Source organism: Neoarius graeffei, chromosome 15 (genome assembly GCF_027579695.1).
Source record: "Neoarius graeffei isolate fNeoGra1 chromosome 15, fNeoGra1.pri, whole genome shotgun sequence".
In the NCBI taxonomy this organism is placed as follows: Eukaryota; Metazoa; Chordata; class Actinopteri; order Siluriformes; family Ariidae; genus Neoarius; species Neoarius graeffei.
The window spans coordinates 3,876,291-3,901,032 of NC_083583.1; the positions used below are offsets into that span (position 1 = coordinate 3,876,291).

The 24,742-nt window shown below is 46.1% G+C and overlaps 1 pseudogene; it reads left to right on the plus strand.

Moving 5' to 3' along the window:
• The window catches only part of LOC132899781 (uncharacterized), a 58,386-nt pseudogene extending 44,325 nt beyond the window's left edge, over nucleotides 1-14,061 (plus strand).
• The last annotated feature ends 10,681 nt before the right edge of the window (nucleotides 14,062-24,742 follow it).

Here is a 24,742-nt window from a genome sequence, read left to right on the forward strand (position 1 = left end):
ATCCATCTATCTTATGGAAATAAAGATACAGATTTCATTGTCCGGTGGTTCAGTGTTTTCAAGATACAGTGCCTTCGAAATGTATTCATCCCCCTTGGTGTTTGTCCTGTTTTGTTGCATTACAAGCTGGAATTAAAATGGATTTTTGGAGGGTTAGCACCATTTGATTTACACAACATTCCTACCACTTTAAAGGTGCACATTGTTGTTTTATTGTGACACAAACAATAAGATGAAAAAACAAATCTGGAGTGTGCATAGGTATTCCCCTCCAAAAAGTCAATTCTTTGTAGAGCCACCTTGCAATTACAGCTGCAAGTCTCTTGGGATATGTCTCTATTAGCTTAGCACATCTAGCCACTGGGATTTTTGCCCATTCCTCAAGGCAAAACTGCTTCAAGTTATGCCAGAGATTCTCAATTGGATTGAGGTCTGGGCTTTGACTAGGTCATTCCAAGACATTTAAATGTTTCCCTTTAAACCACTCCAGTGTAGCTTTAGCAGTGTGTTTAGGGTCATCGTCCTGCTGGAATGTGAACTTTTGTCCCAGTCTCAACCTCTGGCTGACTCAAACAGGTTTTCCTCCAGAATTGCCCTGTATTTAGTGCCATCCGTCTTTCCTTCAGTCCTGACCAGCTTTCCTGTCCCTGCAGATGAAAAACATCCCCACAGCATGATGCTGCCACCACCATGCTTCACTGTAGGAATGGTGTTCTCAGGGTGTTGGGTTTGCGCCACACATGGCATTTCCCATGATGGCCAAAAAGTTCAGTTTTCGTCTCATCTGACCAGAGTGTCTTCCATGTGTTTGGGGAGTCTGCCATATGCTGTTGGGCAAACTCCAAACATGATTTTTTTTAAAGCAATGACTTTTTTCTGGCCACTCTTCCCTAAAGCCCCACCCACTCTGTGGAGCGTACGGCTTAAAGTGGCCCTATGGACAGATACTCCCATCTCCACTGTGGATCTGTGCAGCTCCTTCAGTGTTTTCTTTGGTCTCTTTGTTGCATCTCTGATTAATGCCCTCCATGCCCGGTCTGTGAGTTTTGGTGGGCGGGGCCTTCTCTTGTCAGGTTTGTAGTGGTGCCATATTCTTTCTATTTTGCCATAATGGATTTAATGGAGCTCTGTGGGATATTCAAAGTTTGGGATATTTTTTATAACCCAACCCTGATCTATACTTCTCCACAACTTTGTCTCTGACCTGTTTAGCGGCTCCTTGGTTTTCATGTTGCTTGCTTAGTAGTGTTGCAGAGTCAGGGTCCTTCCAGAACAGGTTGATTTATACAGACATCGTGTGACCGATCATGTGACACTTTGATTGGACACAGGTGGATCTTAATCAACTAATCATGTGACTTATGAAGTGAATTGGTTGGAGCAGCTCTTATTAAGGGGTTTCATATGAAACGGGGTGGATACTTATGCACACTCCAGATTTCTGTTTTTTCATCTTATTGTTTGTGTCACAATAAAAAAAAAGTGCACCTTTAAAGTGGTAGGCATGTTGTGTAAATCAAATGGTGCTAACCCTCCGAAAATCCATGTTAATTCCAGCTTGCAATGCGACGAAACAGGACACACACCAAGGGGGATGAATACTTTTGCAAGACACTGTACATTGCCTTGCATTTACAGTGTGCTGTACATGTGTAACCTGTGGTGGTTCACATTCGTACAGTTGTAAACGCCATCAAAAATCAGGTTTATGCGTCACCATGTTCTCTTAAGTATGGAGCTCCACTATGAACACTCCTGTAATGCCTCTTGTCCAATCAGATTTGTGAACCCGAACTAACTCTTGTATAACTTTCTCTGACAGTACTGTAGTGGCAAATCACAGGTTTTTACATATTAATGTGCTCATTCTAATGTAATACCTTATCGTTTCTATAGTAAGAACTCACTCACAGCGTGGACAGGAACAACAACAACAACAGCAATGGTGGTCAGTGATTGGTTATTGGGAACAATGTGGAGTTCAATAAACCTGCTGTCATGCCTTGTCACTAAATTAATTACAAAACTCATTTTTGAAATAAAGTTGCTTCAGAGATGTGGTCCAAGCTAGTTTCAAGCGGGTTAAGGAAATGGGCAGGGTTTAACTCTTACAAACTGACACAATGCAGACACACATTCTACAAAACATGAAATAACTTTTGATCCATGAGAACATGTGTGGGAAGGTTTCAATCGGAGGAGACATTACTGAAGCTTTTCCTGTCAATCATGGTGTCAAACAGGGATGTGTTCTTGCCCCGACATTCTTTATACTCTATCTTACAGCAGTCCTAGAGACTATGGGCACTAACCTAGATAAAGGAGTCTACATCAGGACTTGATCAGAAGGCAAACTTCAATCTTGCCAGACTCAAGTCCTCAACCAAAACTCAGCAAATTTGCCTGTGAGAACTGCTGTACACTGTATGCATTTAGAGCAACAGATTTGGATGACGTGCAGGAAATCATTGATTGCTTTGCCACAGCTGCAACCCTCTTTGGACTGAAAATCAATGCCATGAAAACAGAACTCCTGTACCAACTCTCACCTGAGCCACAGGCAAGGTCAAACAATGTTGTTTTGGTCAATGGAACACCTCTTAGGAGTTCTCAGAGTTTCATCTACTTAGGCAGTGCAGTTACCAACACAAACTCATCAGACTTGGAGGTACTGTAGATTGCCGGATTCAAGCTGCCACCAAAGCCTTCGGTGCATCACAAAAGCAACCATGGTCTTGCCATGACATCAAGAGAACCACCAAGTTCAAAGTGTACAACACCGCAGTCTTACCATCTCTGCTTTACACTGCCAAATGCATGACACTCTACTGTCAACACTTCAAGAAACTGACCAGGCTACAACTCCAATACCTTCATCAAATCCTCAAAATAAGATGGCAGGACAAGGTCCCCAATGTAGAAGTCCTCAGGCGAGCCAGTACAGTAAGCCTGGAAGCCCTGATCACAGCCTCCCAACTTCTTTGCACTGGACACATCTACTGTAGCACATTCCTGACATGTGACTATCCAAAGCAGTTTTCTATAGAGAACTGAGCCGAGGAAAGAGGAGACAAGGAGGAAAAAAACTGAGGTACAAAGATGTCTTGAAGAGGAACATGAAGAATGCCGGAGTTAGCGATCAGACATTAGAAAGGGATGCCTCGGATAGAGCAACATGGTGAAGTATAGTTAAAAGCTCAGTGTCTACAATTGAAGACAAATGTGAAAGGGAGTATACAAGAGCTCACGAAACCAGACATTCCATAGCAGCTCAACCAGGCTGTTCATGCCACTGCTGCGGATGACTCTGTCGCTCTGGTGCAGGCCTTGCGGCCCATCTGCATTTCTGTGCATCCTAATGAAGTGGTCATTATCGCTGGCAATGGACAGCCGCCGCTGACAAACTTTTGAACTGTTTATGATGGAGACGAGCTTTGAGTTGTGTCTGAATCGTGAGATTCTCTGCTTTCGGTATCCAGGGCTGATTTACGGCATGTGCAATCACGTGATATGGGAACAGGAGTTTACTGGAGGGGAAGTTTCCATACACTGACTCCCGTGTTGGAGTTCTGAGCCTCCTAATGTCATTCCTGAGATGGAGATGCTGACCTCTTCTGCTCTTCAGACCTGCCTGATCCATCCTGATGCCCTATGTCTGGCCGGAGTCTCATCACATCGCTCCTGTGGAGGACGTCCCCATATGGACAGATGAAAGTCACACTTGGAGGACACTCTGGACTCTTACAGTAATGCTTGTATGTCTGAGGACTACAGTTGACTTGCCAACTTTAGGACTGCAGTTGTCATGAACAGTTTTGCACTCAAGTTTCCATCAATGAAGAGTTTATAACATCAACGAAACTGACTTCATGTTAAAACTGTTAAAAATGTTATAAATCACATTGTCTGTTATCACCCAAATGAGGATGGGTTCCCTTTTGGGTCTGGTTCCTCTCAAGGTTTCTTCCTCATGTCGTCTGAGGGAGTTTTTCCTAGCCACCATCGCCACAGGCTTGCTCATTGGGGATAGATTAGGGATAAAATTAGTTAATGTTTAATGTCATTAAAATTCTGTCAAGCTGCTTTGTGACAATGTCTACTGTTAAAAGCGCTATACAGATAAACTTGACTTGACTAGTGTGATAACTGAGATGTCACGGAGCTGTAGCCCACTGAGGAAGACATGTATTTGCACCAAACTTCACACGGAGCACCAAAACACCGAAGTAAAACTTTTCACATCCCTGGCTGACTATGGAGTTATTCAACAAAACACAAGCTTTTTTCACCGGGTGTTTATTTATAATGTCAAATATTGAATGCTCACACAGAGGTAACACAAAATTGTGACTTTACTCACGTAGGTTCTCCTGAGTCATGTGATGTCTCACACTTGATACTCACTGAAAGAATAAGCTCAGAATTGGCAGAAATATAAAACTACATCCAGGCGTTTCTTGGTCTGTGTAAGATTTAGAGGGTTAAGGGACAATGATGATGATGACGTCATCCTGAACAACGGCCATAAAGATTTCCTTTCAGCACGTGAAAAGCTTGTGTGTTTTTGCTTGCGTGCATGTCAATGTGCGACCCGAATTCAGCCGGCTTCAGAAGAGAGCGTGCAGTAACGCACATCAGCACTTCCGTATCTGTCTGAATAAATAAAGAAGGACGTGGCAGGCCGTGATTAAATCAGAACGTGGTGTACGAGCCCAAATGTCTGCCTTCTTTTCTTCTTCCTTCATTTTTATACACAGTGAGAACTTCATGGGTTCCTACATCCTCCTGAAAGGTGTCAGAGATGAGGAGGACGAGGAGGACATGTCCCTCAGTCCGTGTGTCCAAGTTCCACAGCTCTGGGAAATTTACAGCTGTTTCATACGAGGTGAAAAATCATGATACATGCAAGGAGAAACACAAAGCTCTCTCTCTTTCTCTCTGTCTGTCTGTCTGTCTGTCTCTCTCTCTCGCTCTCTGTCCATCTCTGCACTTCATTTTTCATCTTTGAAAGCTTCTGGAGTCACCAGGGGAAATGTAGTGTGTGCAGAAACATGATAGAGAGCAACAGAGAGACAGACAGAGAGAGAGACAGAGAGAGAGAGAGAGAATGGAAAATGTTTCAGTGCAACTTTTCTCTCAGCAAAGAAAAACACTGAAGCTTCTGGAGTCACCAGGGGAAATGTAGTGTGTGCAGAAACACGATAGAAAGAGAGAGGGAGAGAGACAGACAGAGAGAGAGGGAGAGAGACAGACAGACAGACAGACAGAATGGAAAATGTTTCAGTGCAACTTTTATCTCAGCAAAGAAAAACCCTGAAGGAGACAAAACACTGGCTGCAAAACTATTGGCACCCATTACATTCTCTAATTCATCCTCAGTGAGCGCTTTATCCTGATCAGGGTCACGGCGGATCCCGAGTCTGTCCTGGGAAAAGCAGATGTTCTTAAAAATGTTTAAATAGTACAATAAAGTGTGGAATAAACCTCTCCGTTTCGTGCTGTTACGGTAAAATAATCAGCAGTAAGGTGGTGTGATGAAGCGGAGTCACCGTTACCATGCTGAAGTTGATTATTTTCCTATAACAGCACGTCCTGAAGTGTTTAATTCCTCTTATGATCAAAAATATAAAAGGTTTTGAGGAACAAGAAAATGTGAGTGTTCTTGGGTTCCTTTGGACGTTCAGTCAGAAGAACATTGAGAACATCAAGAAGAGTGAAATAATTCAGTCTGTAACTGGAAGTTAAACAGGACATATCCAGCACAGTACCTTTATTTTCTGGACATTATCAGTAATGTCTCTCTCAGATTTGTCATTTCAGTTTGGTCTGTTGATCACATGATACAAAAAAAAAGACAATAAAAGTTGTGAACATCTCACTACAAAACAAAACAAACCGATCTGCACTGAACTGAAGTGAAATAAGTTGATTAGAAATGAGAATCGAGCGCTTCGCCATTCAGGATGTGTCATTACACACAGCATATTTCAAAAGGAAAGGTGATCTAATGGGAAATGGAAAATAAAGAGAGAGTGTGATATCGGCTGATGGCTCTCATGCGCGTCGGAAATCTCTCGGGCCGATTCATCTGGACTTTAGTAACCGAAAACAAATGAGCTCCTTTTCATCGGTCACAAAAAGCAAAGATGCAGCACTTCAATCAGACTGGCGGGGGACCAGATAACGTCTCACTCTCGGCTCCAACAATGTGCTTATTAAGAATCTCCTGAGGTACAAAACCTGCTGCTGCAGGTGCCGTGTTTCATTATGTATTTCCCTCTGTCTGTCTCTTTAGCTCAATTCAATGCAAATAAAACTCATTGAATTCTGTCTCTCCCTCTCTCTGTATTTCTCTCTGTCTCTCTGCTTGTTTCTCTCTCTCTGTCTGTCTCACCATCTGTCTGTCTCTCCCTCACTGTATCTCTGTCTCTCTCTCTCACCATCTCTGTCTCGCTCTCTCTCTGTCTGCCTGTCTCTTTCTCTCTCTCTTTATCTGTCTGTCTCTCTCTCTGTCTGTCTGTCTCCCTCACTGTATCTCTCACTCTCTTTCTCACCGTCTCCCTCTTTCTCCCCATCTGTCTGCCTCTCTATGTCTCTCTCTCTCTCTCTCTCCCCCGTGTCTGTCTGCCTATCTCTCTCTCTGTCTCTCTCTCTCTTTCTCTGTTAAATGAAGGAATTCTTAAGCTAATGTCATTAACTTTGTATCGCAGCCCGATCTTGAGGCCCCTCCACTCGTCCCCACTTGTTTTTCTGCCCCTCAGGGTTTCTGCCCGGCCGCGCTCAGATGGAACATGACAGTTACATTAATGTCGCCGTGTAAATCGCTCCCTGTGCATGAAGCAACAAGAGTTTAAAAAAAAAAGAAAGGAAGAAAGAGCGAGCCCCCCCCCCACTGCCCCCATGACAGCAGAAATGACAGCAGTGTTCACTGTAAGCTCAGTCCTGGATGCTTCCACTCTATTATAGCTGCATGGCAATTTCACTCCGTCTCCAGCCAGGCTGATGGACACACAGGACCGGTGCAGAGGCTAAAAACAGCGATGCACAACAATTTCATCCTTCCTCTGAACAAAACGACAGAAAGAAGGAGAAGCTCAGAGGAGGTCAGGGGCCCGGGGCGCATCAGCAGACTGTTTATGGCACATTTCTGTCAAAACAATACGACTCAGATCCGTCCTGTAGCGGAAAGAGACATGCTCTCTCTCTGTCACTCACACACTGACTTGAAAGAAAATTATTCCAAAAGTAATCAGGACAAAAGTAATGGTGCCCTGTAAAAGAATGAAGAGTTGTCCATCTACAGTAATCGACACACTGCAATGGCCGAGCTGCTTTACTGGAAGATTTAGTGCATGCCACACTCAGGAGGCTCTCCTTCACCATTCAGCCATTAATTTCAGCTCTCTTTGATGTCATGGAGTTTTGTGGGCATGGCTAAATGTAGACATGATGAGAATGCTTGAACATATTTTCGAGCTGAGTGGCATTTATCGAGGTACGCATGTGAGTGTGAAGAATTTCAGGAAACGTTTTGCAGGTCTGTTGGGAATTCTTCAGCTGTAAATATTTACACACGAGTTTACGAAAACATTGATAAATGTGATCCAGTGTGTTTGAAAATGTCTCGAGGAGGAAAGGATATGAGAAATTATGCTCGCCACATTCACTGGATATGAGCAAATGTGCGCTCTGATTAGCTACACTACTACCAGGATATCAGCTCATATACCGTGAGTAGAGAAAAAACAAAATGGTGGCTTTGTTATCAAGTATTGAAAAGAAACAGAAATGGCTAAAAGAATATTGTCCCCCCCCCAATATCGCCTGTTCCACACTCCAACCCAGTTGGTGGCAGTAATGCACCTTTAAGTTGGTTCACCAACTGCCAAAAAACCCTCAAGGAGAAGAAAAACAAAATGCCGGAGCGCGTTGCTGAACCAACCAAGGACAAAATAAAAACTCTACTCAAAAACATAACCCCCAAAATACAAAAAAAAAAGCAACAAAATATGGAATAAAAGTATTTGATGATAAGAATGTATCTTTTTTATTTTTCAAGAATTATATCATCACATTTTTCACAAATTGCTCCTGTCATTTTGTCAGTTTGTTTATATTCTAAGCGGAAATGATTTTGTCGGACGTTTTGAATAAAGTTTATATTTATTGAATTTGCAAAAATTAAAAAAGCTCTGTTTCTCAAAATCCAGTGAATGTGGATACAATAAAACCAGCTATTCCACTCAATCTCATTGTACATGGTGGCACGGTGGTGTAGTGGTTAGTGCTGTCGCCTCACAACAAGAAGGTTCTGGGTTCGAGCCCCGTGGCCGGCGAGGGCCTTTCTGTGTGGAGTTTGCATGTTCTCCCCGTGTCCGCGTGGGTTTCCTCCGGGTGCTCCGGTTTCCCCCACAGTCCAAAGACATGCAGGTTAGGTTAACTGGTGACTCTAAATTGAGCGTAGGTGTGAATGTGAGTGTGAATGGTTGTGTGTCTCTGTGTGTCAGCCCTGTGATGAAACTGGCGACTTGTCCAGGGTGTACCCCGCCTTTCGCCCGTAGTCAGCTGGGATAGGCTCCAGCTTGCCTGCGACCCTGCACAGGATAAGCGGTTACAGATAATGGATGGATGGATAATGTTATAAATCATAAGCTAACCTAAATAAATGTGTCTTCAAAGCAGATTTAGAATGATCTAAACTAGTATCAGCTAGAAGCTGGCTGGGTCATGAATTCCACAAAACGTGCAGCCGCAGCAAAAGCCAGATCTCCTGGAGTCTTCTTTGTCCTTAGTGCAGGAGGTGCAACTAACCATTCATTATTTGAGCATAGTTCATATCTCATCACTACTTTAAGGCATAAAAGGTATGTCTTGGTCCTACATGGCTTAACGCCAACCCAGTGCTAAGCGCCTCGTCGGCCATCAGCTCATGTACGACTTGATTTCGTGGAATAACTGTTAATGAGTCCTGGGAATTGTAGGGTTGTGAGTTCAGATACCAGGAGCTTCATTTATGGACCCTAAATGATCAATACTGTAGATTCTGAAATAATTAAAGGAAAACTTTAGAAATTTGTGTGTGTGTGTGTGTGTAAGAACAGAAAAACTCTTAGTCCAGATGTTGAATTCTTTACTGAACAGTGTTTGTGTGTAAATGAAGCTGTAAATGTGTCGAATCTCTCCTTTCTGAGATGGAACGACTTTCTCAGAGGGAGGAATGTGTGAATGTGTGTGTTGTGTCTCTGATGTCCATCAGGAACCTTCAGGAAAGTAACTACAATGGAACAACTTTTTACTGTTGGAAAGTGAGATAAAAGTCCATCAGAACAGCTTCGGGAAGATTTTCGCTCACGTTTGTGTTGTCGTTGCTGTGGAACGGCTGCAGAATTCTGACCCGAGACTTCCGTTAGAGAAAAGCACACCTTTAACACACGCCAGTTACGCCATGCTATGCTATGCTACGCTACGCTATGCTCCCGTCTCATCCTCACATTTATACGAGTCTGGCTTTCGTATGGACGGAGACCTCCGCCTGAGCTTCTCCCAAAGTGCACATGTTGCTTTCGGTTGTCTATTTCAAGGCTTTTCCAAGGTCTTTAGGATACCACAGTGGATCATGAGCCAAATCCAAATTACACATGAGGAAAAAGCCGAGCAAGGAAGCGCAATCGGCACAGCTGGTGCAGCCCAAATTGTACAGCGAAGAAGAAAAAGACAAAAGTAACATGCTGGTTGAAATCCTGACACCAGCTGTGAAGGCTTAGAATAGAAATATGTGCACATATCCTTACACACACACACACACACACACACACACACACACACACACACACACACGGCAGTAGATCACGGTTAAAGACGTAAGGGAGAAGGAAAGAGCTTCACAATGAAAGAGATCGAGGCTCTTTGAAGTCGACTTCAGTCGTAACCATGTTGATTAAGAGAAACAGAAAGCGAGTGTTCCTGTTCAACTCGGTTTGAGCTGAGAGGTGTGAGCTGACGGATCCCATCTCACCCCGAGGCCTCTCTCTCTCTCTCCCCCTCACACACGCAGCAAAAAAGAAAAAAAAACATTGTGGGAGGTATGAGTGTCTGTAACACCTGTCCTTACTTCATCTAGAGTTTTACAAACAGCGAAATGAAACCAAATCCACCAGAATTCCCGAATGTCACGTCCAGCACTTGGGAACATCCCGTTTATAGACGTTACACTCCCCGGCCACTTTAATAGGAACTTGTTGTTGATTCTAAGATCCCTGTTCTTGGCTGCAGGAGTGGAACCCAATGTGTTCTTCTCTCTCTGTTGCATGATGAGATGCTTTTCTGCTCACCACGGTTGTAAAGAGTGATTATATGAGTTACTATATTCTGCCTGGCAAAGAAATCTTGAACCAATCTGGCCATTTTCCTCTGACCCTCTCTTATCAACAAGGAGGTTTTTTTTTTTCCCCACCCACAGAACCGTCACTGACTCACTCACTCGATGTTTTCTGCTCCATTCTGCGTAAACTCTAGAGACTGTTTGTTGTGTGTGAAAACCCCAGGAGGAGATCAGCAGTTTCTGAAATACTCAAACCAGTCCATCTGGCTCAAACCAACACCCATACCACAGTGAAAGAAAGTCACACTTCACTGTGAGATCACAATTTTTCCCATTCTGATGTTTGAACATTGTGAACATTAACTGAAGCTCTTGATTTATATCTGCGTGATTTGATGCATCGAGGGGTCGGCTGATTAGAGAACACTAAATTTCATTTGTAACACAAAACACATTACTACATTTATTTTTTCAGAATTAAAAACTGAAATATCGTTCAGAGTTTTTGTACTGTAATTTATTTAAAATTCAATTCAAACACAAGCAAAACTAGTTTTTTTTCCCTGCATAAATCAGCAAACTATTCCACTGTCATTAAAAAGTGAATAATTATTGATTAATTAATTAACAGCTTTTATATAAAGTTATAAGAAAATGAAGATGCATGTCCTATTTAAGGAATAAAATCCTCCGTGTGTGTGTGTGTGTGTGTGTGTGTGTGTGTGTGTGTGTGTGTGTGTTGGAGTAAAATAATTAGCGACAGGTCAGTGTGATGAAGTAGACTTCCTGTTCCTTCCATGAAGTTGATCATTTCCCTGTAACATGAGATCCCTGATGTTTGAAGCTGTTTGATTTGATATGTTAGTGTTTCTATGGTAACAACTCCTTCTTACAGACTCCATATAAACAGAGAAAAAACAAACAAACAAACAAACAAGCAAACAAGCAAACAAACCAAAAACAAACAAACGTGTGTTTTATCAATAAATGACATGAAGTTTTTTTTTTCATAAGTCCATGTTTCTGAAAGGAGTCTCCAGTTTCAGAGGTAAAAGCAGTAATTTAGTTTTCCGACATCACCTTGTCTTTATTGTCTTATTCACTTGAAGAAAAGACGCTAGTGAGGTTACGACAGTTTACCACTGCTATAATGTACGTAATAGCCCTGTAGCGATGGGTAAGGGACGAATAACAGCAGGTGGAAGATGACACTAGAAGCCACAGTCCCAATAATCCTGCATGCAGACGATTCAGGTGTATGGGTCATCTGGTGTCGACCCGGAGACGAAGACACCATCCGGCAGCACCATGAATAACCAAGCAGCCGTTGCTAGGGACAGCACTGCTTGCTCCACATGGAGAGGAGCCTAGAAAAGGTAGCTTAACCAAAGCTCATCTCCATCAACCCCCAGTTGGCTAGCTGTGGTCAACGGGCATCTTCCAAGCAGTCGAGCACAAGAGAAAGCAAAGAAAACTACAAAAACAACCTATCCACCTACCTCGGTGGGTATGAAAGGTCTCAAACTCGCATGCTGGAATATCAGAACCATGCTTGACACCAAAGATGGTGGTCGCCCAGAACGATGATCTGCTCTTATAGAACAAGAACTCTCTAGACTAAGCATTGACACTGCTGCTCTTAGTGAAGTCTGCCTCCCAGAGGAAGGCAGCCTCACAGAACACGGAGCTAGATATACCTTGTACTGGTCAGGCAAACCAGCAACGGAGAGATGCCTTGCAGGTGTTGGCTTCATGATCAGGGACTCCATTGCAGCTAAGCTTGAAACCCTACCTACAGGTCATTCAGACCGCATCATATTCATCCGTATCCCCTTCCTAAACAAGCAGTACACCACGCTGGTCAGTGTGTATGCTCCAACTCTTCAAGCAGAACCTGCTGAGAAGGATAAGTTCTACTCTGACATGTGCAAGCTCTTGCAAAACACTCCTGCGAATGACAAGGGGGTCTTTATCCTTGGTGATTTTAATGCCAGGGTTGGTCATGACTCAGAAGCCTGGAAAGAAAGCAACTTTCTGTCTCTCATGCAGCAACCTACAACACAAGCTTTGTGAGATCAAAATCAAATGGTGGACAAACATCACAGAGAAAACACAGCTCTGTGCGGATACAGGGGACTACAGAGGATTCTATGAAGCCCTCAAAGTGGTATACGGCCCCACACACCACACCCAAAGCCCGCTGCGCAGCACTGACAGTCACTACTCACAGACACAGCATCTATCCTGACTCGCTGGTCACAACACTTCCAGATGCTCTTCAGCACCAACTGAACAGTTCAGAACTCAGTAATCTTCCGCATTCCATAACAGCCACTTAAAACAGAACTGGATGACATACCAACACTCCAAGAGACCATCAAGGCAATAGGCCAGCTGAAAAGTGGAAAGGCGACAGGAGTTGATGGCATTCCACCAGAAGTATGAAAATACGGGGGACCGGCACCTCACACCAAACTCCATGAACTCCTCGTCTGCTGCTGGGAACAGGGAAAACTACCTCATGATCTCCGAGATGCAATAATCACCTTATATAAGAACAAGGGGGGGGGGAAGTCTGACTGTTCCAACTACCGTGGGATCACCCTACTGTCCATAGCTGGCAAAATCCTTGCAAGAATACTACTAAACCACCTAGTGCCTACAGCTGCAGAACAACCTCTCCCTGAGAATCAGTATGGGTTCAGAGCTAACAGGAGTATGACTGACATGTTCTTTGTTCTCAGACAACTCCAAGAGAAATGTCGAGAACAGAACAAGGGAGTGTACATAACATTTGTCGACCTCACCAAAGCGTTCGATACTGTCAACAGGAAAGGTCTCTGGCAAATCATGGAACGACTTGGCTGCCCCCCAAAGTTTCTGCGCATGGTCATCTGACTCCATGAGGACCAGTGTGACCAAATTAGACACAGCAACAACTTCTCGGAGCCTTTCCCCATTGCCAATGGTGTCAAGCAGAGCTGTGTCCTCACTCCCACTCTTCACCATCTTCTTCAGTATGATGCTCCAAGCAGGCCACAGAGGATCTGGATGACAAGGACTGTGTCTACATCTGGTATTGTACTGATGGCAGTCTATTTTATCGAAGATGACTACAGGCCCACACAAAGAGACTGGAACAACTGATCCGAGAGTTACTGTTTGCCAATGACACAGCGCTTGTAGCCCACACTGAGGCTGCTCTGCAATGCATGATAACTTGCTTCACAGAGTCCTCACAACTCTTTGGTCTGGAAGTCAGCTTGAAAAAGAGTGAAGTTCTGTACCAGCCCCCATCCCAAGAAGCATACCATGCCCCACACATCACCATTGGTCAGACAGAGCTGAAAACAGTCTACCAGTTCACCTACCTGGGAAGTACCATTTCATCAGATACAAAGCTGGACAAGGAAATTGACAGCAGACTGGTGAAAGCAAGCAGTACCTTTGGAAGACTCTACAAAAGAGTGTGGAAGAAGAGACACCTGAAGAAACGCACCAAGATCAGCGTATACCGAGCAGTGGTACTGACAACACTCCTCTATGGTGCCGAGATGTGGGTCATCTACTGTCGCCACCTACAACTTCTGGAACACTTCCACCAATGCTGCCTTCGCTGCATCCTCAACATCCACTGGAGAGACTTTGTCACCAACATCAAAGTCCTTAAAGAGGCAGAGGTAACTAGCATCGAGGCCATGCTGCTGAAGACAGCTACGCTGGGCTGGGCATGTATCTAGAATGGAGGATCATCACCTACCCAAGATTGTGCTGTATGGTGAGCTGTCCTCCAGTCACTGAGGCATAGGTGCTCCAAAGAAGCGATACAAAGGCAATCTGAAAAGAATACTGAAGGACTGTTGCTTTAAGGCCCATCATAGCACTGAGACAGCCCTGTTAAAGGTAACAAACGACCTGCTGCTCACCCTCGACTTTGGTGATAATGCCATTCTTATCCTGTTAGACCTTAGTGCTGCATTTGACACTTTAGACCACACAACACTGCTGGCCCGGCTTGAACAGTGGGTTGGGATTAAGTGTTCTGCTCTAAAATGGTTCCACTCATACCTCCAGCAAAGAACCTTTTCAGTGTCCATAGGTCAATACTCCTCATCTCCTGCCCCTGTGTCTTGTGGTGTCCCCCAAGGGTCCATCCTGGGTCCTGCTCTTTTTTGCCTATATATGCTCCCACTGGGTAACATCATTAGAAAATTTAATATTACATTCCACTTTTATGCTGACGATTCCCAATTGTACCTCCCTCTAAAATCTGGAAATTCCTTGCAGCCTCTTCTGGACTGCCTTAAAGAAATTAAAAACTGGATGGCCAATAACTTCCTCCAGTTAAATGAAGACAAAACTGAGGTCATAATCTTTGGCCCCCAAAATCCAGAAATTCCATCTCTGGCAACCTTGGCTCTCTTACTCCATTTGTCAAAACCCATGCAAGAAACCTGGGTGTTATTCTAGACTCCCAACTCAGCCTTGACAAACAAATCTCTCCTGTTGTTAAGACTAGTTTCTACCAATTAAGGATCATTGCAAAACTTAAATCTGTTCTGTCATACAATGACCTGGAAAAAGTCATCCATGCCTTTATAACTTCACGCTTAGATTACTGTAACTCCCTCTATTTTGGTCTCCCTCAAACACTGGTGTTATGGCTTCAAATTGTCCAAAATGCGGCTGCTAGGTTGCTTACTAACACAAAAAAAACATGAGCACATCACACCTGTCCTAGCCTCATTGCACTGGCTTCCTGTCCAGTCTAGGATTCAATTTAAGATCCTGTTAATGGTTTTTAAAGCTCTTTATGGCCTGGCCCCCAACTACTTAGCTGCTACTATTCATCCCTCTGAGGCTCCCATGTCTCTTAGATCTTCCAGCAGAGGTCTCCTCCATGTCCCCCGAACTCACCTTAAGCTAAAAGGTGACAGAGCTTTTGTGGTTGCTGGTCCTCGGCTGTGGAACCTTCTGCCACGGGCGCAGATAGAGGGGGGGACGGGGGGGATTCATCCCACCCAGATTTAAATTCACCTCGTTCGGTCCCCCCCACTTATAGGGAGGAAAAAACGTCTATGCTGTCTTTCTTTGCATAAGGCAAACCTCACGGAAAAATCAAAAGACTAGTTACCATTCGGTTTATTGAGGTGCACAGCAGTACATACATAGTTGCAACTGCGCAGACTGCACAGGTTGCGAGCTCGAGCTTGGTTGCTATGGTTACCCACAACAAGTTTGACAGGCATATCGGGGACAGCTCCTCCTAGTTCAGGACCCCAACACGGCATGATGAAGGGTGCCAAAAGGCAGAAAACGATTTCATCATTTTTTCAAAAAAAAAAAAAACGACTGTAAGTAAACTGTGCCTTACTTTATCACCTTGCAATTTTTTGATAGTCTGTTCAAAGTAATGTTGTAGTGAAAGTAAAATCGTATGGAGTAGAGAAGCCTTTCTGGTAGCCTCCTTCTTTCGGTGGTAGCCTGTAGATACAGTGCTCAGAAGGCAGTTTTAATGTTTAATCTGGCGTTCCCTGCCATAATTTCAGCGAGCATATTGTTTCATAAGGAAACTTTGCGAAGAGTTGTTGACTGACTGCCACTCACGCAACACACAGGCATAGTTAGAAAGTCAGGATGCACTGGTTTACACTTTACACACACACACGTAGCCCAGCCTCTCGCTATGTTTAACAGTTGGAACTTAGCGGTTTTAAAACTAGTTTTGCAGTTTTGCAATTTCTGTGCGTGATGATAATGTGTAAACTTTGGATTTCCATAGGCTATGTTAAAATGTTATCATTGTTCTGGCCTGCAGGTAGTTCCTGGTGATGGCAGTGAGGGAGGTGAAATAACATGTATACACACTACTGTTCAAAAGTTTGGGGTCACCCAGACAATTTTGTGTTTTCCATGAAAAGACACACTTTTATTTACCACCATAAGTTGTAAAATGAATAGAAAATATAGTCAAGACATTTTTCTGGCCATTTTGAGCATTTAATTGACCCCACAAATGTGATGCTCCAGAAACTCAATCTGCTCAAAGGAAGGTCAGTTTTATAGCTTCTCTAAAGAGCTCAACTGTTTTCAGCTGTGCTAACATGATTGTACAAGGGTTTTCTAATCATCCATTAGCCTTCTGAGGCAATGAGCAAACACATTGTACCATTAGAACACTGGAGTGAGAGTTGCTGGAAATGGGCCTCTATACACCTATGGAGATATTGCACCAAAAACCAGACATTTGCAGCTAGAATAGTCATTTACCACATTAGCAATGTATAGAGTGTATTTCTGATTAGTTTAAAGTGATCTTCATTGAAAAGAACAGTGCTTTTCTTTCAAAAATAAGGACATTTCAAAGTGACCCCAAACTTTTGAACGGTAGTGTGTATATATATATATATATATATATATATATATATATATATATATATATATATATATATATATACACAAAATGGAATCATTTGCTGACAGCTGAGTCCCCCCCAGTTCAAAAATCCTATCTGTGCACCTGCCTTCTGCCTCCTGACATCAGAAATACCCCCTCTATTACTGTTTTTAAATCCAAGCTCAAGACACACCTTTTCACATTAGCATTCCTTACATTTTAACTGTTTTTGTTTTGTCATGTCAGTAATTAAGTGTTTGTCTTTTGTTGCTGATGTTTAATCACTTGTTTTTGTTTCTTTATATATTTTATATCTATCTATTTTTACTCTCTGTACAGCACTTTGATCAGTGTAAACTGTGTTTAAATGTGCTTTAGAAATAAATTTTACTTACTTACTTATCAATCACCACCAATGGTCAACATTGGCCACTGACCAAGTAGCCTGGAGACATATAATTTACCAGGTTACCTCCTCCTTTGAAGAGAGGCGAAGGTCTGAAACAGCAGACAAAAGAAGAAGGAGGAAGGACTGTAGTACCAAAACCAAAGAAACAAACCCTACAGCCCTGACCTTCTCCTGTAACTTCTGAAGCCGGACCGCTCGTTCTTACACTGGGCTGTTGAGCCATCAGAGGAGCTGCAGTAGCCATGGACAACCCTCCCACTGATCTTCATTTTCGAAGCTGTGCCATACAACGTACGTAAGAACAGAAACAAACATGAACTCAGATCAAATGGATGAAAAGTCAGTTCAAATTAAAGTCAGTTCTGAAGTTTCTGGGGTCTAACGTTCAGGTCACACAGAGCCAGCTGATCCGTGAGAACCATGGCTGGGGCTACCGTGGCCATTCCGGCTGAGTTTGGAGGTGATCTGTCACATACATTTGGGTGGAGTAAATATGCAAATGAAGCCATGGTAGCTGCACTGGAAGACGCTGGTAAAACTAACAGCGACAGCAACGTATGACAGTGTGGTAATTTCCCTGTGGGTGGGTGGTGCACAGAGGACAGCAGGACAGAGATCAGGTGAAAACAAGGCTTTTATTGCCACACTTTTCAGTTTAACAATATGCATCGGACGCACAGAGACACACACATCAGCGTCTCGTCCAGGGATGAGCTCCTTCTGCTCTCGCTCTCCCTCCTGATATAGGGCGCGGTCACTGGGAAGACACACAAACACAGGTTAATTGCTCTCAGGTGTAGTGATTCTGCCACTTACCTTCCCTGACTCCGCCCTCCTGTCACAGACCGGCGCTTGACCACGCCCCCGCTGCCACATACCCCCACTGCCTGACTCAGGCCGGGTGGCCGTCCGGCCTGCAGCCGACTTCCCCCCCCCCTTGACGGGAGAGGAAGTCCGCCACAACCATCCAGCCTGTGGACCACCTTGAAATTAAAGGGTTGGAGTGCCAGATACCAACGGGTGATCCGCACGTTGGCATCTTTCATGCGGTGGAGCCACTGGAGGGGCGCGTGGTCTGAACAGAGGGTGAAAGGGCGCCCCAGCAGGTAGTACCGGAGGGCAAGAACTGCCCACTTGATGGCCAGACACTCTTTCTCTATGGTGCTGTAGCGCCCCTCACGCACCGACAGCTTCCTGCTGATATACAGGACAGGGCGGTCCTCCCCCTCCACCTCCTGGGACAACACCGCCCCCAGCCCTCTGTCCGACGCATCGGTCTGCAACATAAAGGGGAGAGAAAAGTCAGGGGAGTGTAGAAGTGGCCCCCCACACAGTGCAGCCTTTACCTCTGAGAAAGCCCGCTGGCACTGCTCCGTCCACTGGACCGGATCTGGTGCCCCCTTTTTAGTGAGATCAGTCAGCAGGCTGGTGACGTCCGAATAATTAGGTATAAACCTACGATAATAGCCAGCCAGCCCCAGGAACTGTCTCACCCCCTTTTTGGTCTTGGGCCTCGGGCAGGCCACAATTGCTGCCGTCTTATTAATTTGGGGACGCACCTGCCCGTTGCCCAAGTGGAAGCCCAGATACCGTACTTCCACCCGCCCAATCGCACACTTCTTTGGGTTGGCTGTGAGCCCCGCTCGCCTCAGCGACCTAAGGACGGCCCTCAGATGTTCGAGGTGCCGCTGCCAGTCATTGCTATAGATGATTATGTCATCTAAATACGCTGCCGCATACGTGGCGTGAGGGCGGAGGGCTCTGTCCATCAGCCTCTGAAACGTTGCCGGCGCCCCAAACAGCCCAAACGGAAGGGTGACGAATTGGTGTAAACCAAACGGTGTGGAAAAGGCCGTTTTTTCTCGGGATAGTGGAGTCAAGGGGATCTGCCAATATCCCTTCGTCAAATCCAGTGTCAAATAAAAGCGAGCAGTGCCGAGTCGATTGAGCAACTCATCAATACGAGGCATTGGGTACGCGTCGAATTTAGACACCACGTTGACTTTTCTATAGTCCACACAGAACCGGACCGACCCGTCGGCCTTGGGTACCAAGACCACCGAGCTGCTCCAGTCACTGTGGGACTCCTCGACGATGCCCATTTCGAGCATGGCCTCGAGTTCTTCCCGAACCACCTTTTTTTTGTGTTCGGGTAGCCTGTAAGGGTGGCTACGCACTACCACTCCCGGGGGCGTCTCTATGTGGTGCTCTATGAGGTTAGTGCGACCGGGCAGGGGCGAGAACACATCCGAAAACTCGGTCTGCAACTGGGCGACCTCCGTGAGTTGGGTCGGGGAGAGGTGGTCTCCACAGGGGACCGGAGAGGTACGTGATGCCAATGTTCCTTTTTGAACCTCCGGCCCCAGCTCCGCCTTCTCCGGAACTACCGACACCAACGCCACGGGGACCTCCTCGTTCCAGAGTTTAAGTAGATTGAGGTGGTAAATCTGTAGTGCCCCACCCCTGTCCATTCGCCTCACCTCATAGTCGACATCCCCGACTCGCTGTGTGACCTCAAAGGGTCCTTGCCACTTGGCGATCAATTTGGAGCTCGACGTGGGCAACAGTACGAGTACCTTATCTCCCGGAGTGAACTCTCTAAGGCACGTACCCTTGTTGTACAGGCGGGCTTGCCGTTCCTGGGCCTGCCGCAAATTCTCCTGAGTTAGGTGGGTGAGCGTGTGGAGTTTTGCGCGCAGGTCCATAACATACTGAATTTCGTTCTTACTTTGTGAAGGTCCCTCCTCCCAATTTTCCCGCAGCATGTCCAGGATGCCGCGCGGCTTACGTCCATATAATAATTCGAATGGGGAGAACCCCGTGGAGGCTTGGGGGACCTCTCGCACTGAGAACAGCAAGGGTTCGAGCCACTTATCCCAATTACGTGCGTCCTCACTTAGGAATTTCTTAATAATATTTTTGAGGGTGCGGTTGAACCGTTCTACTAAACCGTCCGTTTGTGGGTGATACACGCTGGTGCAGATCGGCTTAATCCCCAATAACCCATACAGTTCACGCAGTGTTCGTGACATAAACGTAGTGCCTTGATCAGTCAGAATCTCTTTCGGGATTCCAACTCGGGAGATGACGCAGAAGAGTGCCTCTGCAATACTGCGTGCTGAGATATTGCGCAGAGGCACTGCTTCCAGGTATTGCGTTGCATAGTCCACCAGAACTAATATAAAGCGGTACCCTCATGCTGACCGATCTAATGGCCCGACGAGATCCATCCCAATTCTCTCAAACGGGGTCTCGATTAACGGTAGAGGGTGCAAAGGCGCTTTTGGAATGGCCGCTGGGTTTACTAACTGGCATTCGCGGCATGCCGTACACCACCTACGGACATCGCCGCGAATCCCCGGCCAATAGAATCGGGCCATTATTCAGGCTAGTGTTTTATCCTGCCCCAAGTGTCCAGCCATGGGATTAAAGTGAGCCGCCTGGAATACCAATTCCTGGCGGCTTTTCGGAATTAAAAGCTGCATGACTCGCTCTTTAGTTTGAGTGTCCTGCATCACTCGGTATAATCTATCCTTCATAATCGCGAAGTAGGGGAAGGACGGGGTGGCGTTCGGCTGGAGCGTTTGGCCATCGATTACTCTCACTTGGTCAAACGCATGCCACAGAGTCTCATCTCGCGACTGCTGTAATGGGAAATCCGCGAGGGATTCCCCAATAGAGAGAGGAGGAGCCGGCGGCTCCTCACTCTGACGCGGAGATGACGTAGACGGCTCTGTGACAGCTGCTCCCGCCAAAGCGACACCGGGACCTCCCCCTGTCAAATGGCAGGACCCACTCTCTACTAGGCGTGTCATTAAACCCCAAAATCCCAGCCAATCAGTCCCCAAAATTAACGAGTGGGTAAGGTGAGGATTAACCGCCACCTTCACTATAAATTTTTCCCCTCTGAAAATAATGTGGACCGACACCAAAGGGTAGCGGTGAACATCCCCGTGCACACACAACACCTTCACCCCTTGTGCTCCCCCCAATGCCTCGTTTTGAACCAGGCTTTGGCGAATTGAGGTTTGATTACAACCAGAATCCACCAATGCCTTATATGTAGCCCCTTGGATACGCACCGGTATGCGATACGCTCCGGCCCGATCGAGGGCGGCCTCTGGCGCATCGGGGATCTGAACCACCGTGCCCACTTCCATTGCTGTGCACTGCTGTTGAAGGTGGGCCGGCTCCCCGCAGCGCCAGCAAACCGGCCCCGGCTTTCCCTCTGCACCGGTGATCTGGGGCTCACTCACCTGAGGTGGGGGAGAGACAGACACAGAAGGGAGAAGCGGGAGGGCACCGCGGGTGCGGCGGGCCGGCTGGGGTGGTGCCGGCCCCCGCCTCCGCGGTGGGGGAATGGGGCGAGGACGGGACACAGGAGGAGGGAGAGAGAGAGAGAGAGAGAGAGAAGAGGAGAGAAGAGACGATGCCATCTGCTGTCCTGCCGCTGGGACAGCCACCAGATGATCCTCCGCCAGCTCGACTGCCTGATCCAGCGACGCCGGGCGGTGGCACAGGACCCACTCCGCGGTTCCGGCTGGTAAGCGGGCGATGAACTGTTCCAGTACCACCTGGTCGACTATTCCCTCGGCGTCGCAATTGTTGGCCCTCAACCACCACCAGCAGGCGTCCCGGAGCTGCTGGCCGAACGCAAACGGCCGGCCGACTTCCTCCAGTCGCAGCGCGTGGAAGCGCTGGCGCTGTTGCTCCGGTGTGCGCCCCACGCGCTGGAGGACGGCCCGGCGGAGGTCTGCGTAGGCCAGCCGGCGGTCGGCGGGGAGCTGTAGCGCGGCCAGCTATGCCTCTCCCGTGAGCAGGGGGAGGAGGCGCGCCGCGCGCTGCTCCATCGGCCACCCCGAGGCTTCGGTGACCTGTTCAAACAACGTGATGAACGCCTCGGGGTCGTCCTGCGGGCCCATCTTGGTGACAATGAGGGGAGACGGGCCTGCGGCCGGAGCGCTGGTGGACCCCGCTGATGAGAGGAGATGCCGGAACGCCTCGCGATCTTCCTGCTGGGCCAGCATCAGGGCTTCGAAGAGCCGCTCCTGCTCCTTTCGGAGCGTGACGAGCGCTTGGTGCTGGCTTTGCTGAGCCGTGGCGAGGGCGTGGACCAGATCGGTGAACGGGGAGGATTCCATGGGGCTGCTGGTTTGGTGCTCCACTGTCCCGGGTTTCGGCACCACTGTGGTAATTTCCCTGTGGGTGGGTGGAGCACAGAGGACGGCAGGACAGAGATCAGGTGAAAACAAGGCTTTTATTGCCACACTTTTCAGTTTAACAATATGTGTCGGACGCACAGAGACACACACATCAGCGTCTCGTCCAGGGATGAGCTCCTTCCGCTCTCGCTCTCCCTCCTGATATAGGGCGCGGTCACTGGGAAGACACACAAACACAGGTTAATTGCTCTCAGGTGTAGTAATTCTGCCACTTACCTTCCCTGACTCCGCCCTCCTGTCACAGACCGGCGCTTGACCACGCCCCCGCTGCCACAGACGGCAGTGTGTACGGTTTTCACAGCTGCAGTATGGCAAGATAAAATAAGCTATGCTCCCTTGGCAAACTTTTCACTTTCTGTGGAATGCTGTTCCATGAACATTTTGAGCTCAATGATTGTGACAGAATGCCACAGTAACCCCTGTAGTCCACGTAAGCCTCACGGATGCCTTCACAGTTGCGATGGATGAATTCATCCAGTGCTTGACCCACGGCAATTTTTAACATGACCAAACATTCTGCAGATAGAAGCCACGCCCTCCTGGTTATTAAGGTCTCTCATGCATTCCAACGGAAGGGCCTGGAAAGTGTCTCTGTCGACCCCCAGAAGGCTCAAAATCATCTACCGTGATGTGATGTGATTCTGGCGATGTGAGACCTTCACTTTAGAGGAACAAAACCCTTCCAGATACAGTGTGAATCTGCTTCATCGTCTTTCTAATAGCAGGACAGGAAGTGTGTTACTGTGTGTGTCCTTATGGAATTGTGGTAGAAACGAAAGAGTTGTTGTGCTTTGTTGTTATTGTTTACTGTATCACTGTATAACGTTAAACTGAATTGGACCAAAAATGATTCTCCGGACCGTGTAACAGCATTTCTCACCAATAATGAAGAACAGAGACAACACACAGACACTGTGGGATGATAATAAAAGCGCCCAGGTTGATTTGTGAGCCTCTAAAATGAATACAAAAACAGGGCAGGGGAGGGGTGAGCTATTAACTGGGCCTAAAACACACACACACACACACACACACACACACACACACACACACACACACACACACACACACACACACAGAGATAGACCTTGACAACAAAACCAAATCAGAAACAATCTTCCTGTTGCACCTGTGTCATCAGTCAAGATGATGAATGTGAGGGTTTTGGACATGGACGCGGATCGACCCGCTCTCGCGCACTTCTCCTGACATTTAATTATAACGCAAGCCTCAATAAAAGCAAATGTTCTTCCACTACATGAAAAAAGACAAAAAAAAGCAAAAAAAGAAAAGGCATGAGCTCTGTCTCTCCATCCAGTGGCAGGCCGGAGAAAGTTAATTAACCATCAGGCTCCTCCCTCGTACCTTCATCCTGAATTACTATCAGCAAGCTGATGAGACTTTCAGCCATTTTTTCATTGGCGTGTCAGCAGCAGCTGCAGTATGTTCTTTACCAGTGAGTTGGGATTTATACACTCGTCATGTTAACTATCTATGCAGGAAGAGACGTGTATGCGCATGTGTGTGTGTCTGTCTATTTTTCCAGGTTCCTGTCACTTCCTGTGCTTTGAGAACAAAGTAAGAAAGAACACACTGTGACGTATGCTGTTACAGGAAATTAATCCACAGCAGGTGTGATGTGATGAAATCCGATGCACTGCAAGGCAGGAACAGTTGATTATTTTCCTGTAACTTCACATCCTGAAGTGTTTTATTCCTCTTACACTGCAGCATCAGCTGACGATTAATACATTGTTTATTTATTAAAGAATGACGGTCAAGGAAACAAGTCTGTGAAGATTCTCAATGATCCAGGTCATAGTAAACTGTGGGTGGTAGAAATGGGCAACTGTCCAGTTGCCCATTTCTACCACCCACAGTCAAGGAAACAAGTTTCCGCTGATGTCATAGCAGTAGCTATATTCACTCTAAACAAAAAAACAAACAAACAAATAAAACCCCACACTTTGTTTCGGATGTCACCAAGAAACCACAAAGAAGTGTAAACTCTTCAGTCCTGTGTTTTAATCTGTTGCTATGGAAACGATAGTGTATTAAACGATAGTGCACAGGATATAAACCTGTGATGAGCAGCTGCATGCTTTTCTAGAGAATTAATGAACACCTTCTGTTCTGACCAATCACAATCCAGAACTCAAACCTATGTGGGATAAATTAAAAAAAAAAAAATCACGTCACTGAAATTAAACGTTACCATGACAACCACTGTGTTCATCTTCATCTCTAATGTTAGTCAATACATTGAAGAAGTTTGGCATGCAGGTTCAATGGCTAAAAGTTTCTTGGTACCACATGATGATGATGATGATGATGATGATGATGATATGCTGGATCTGATTGGTCCAAAGTTTTATTCAGAGTTTCAAATGGAA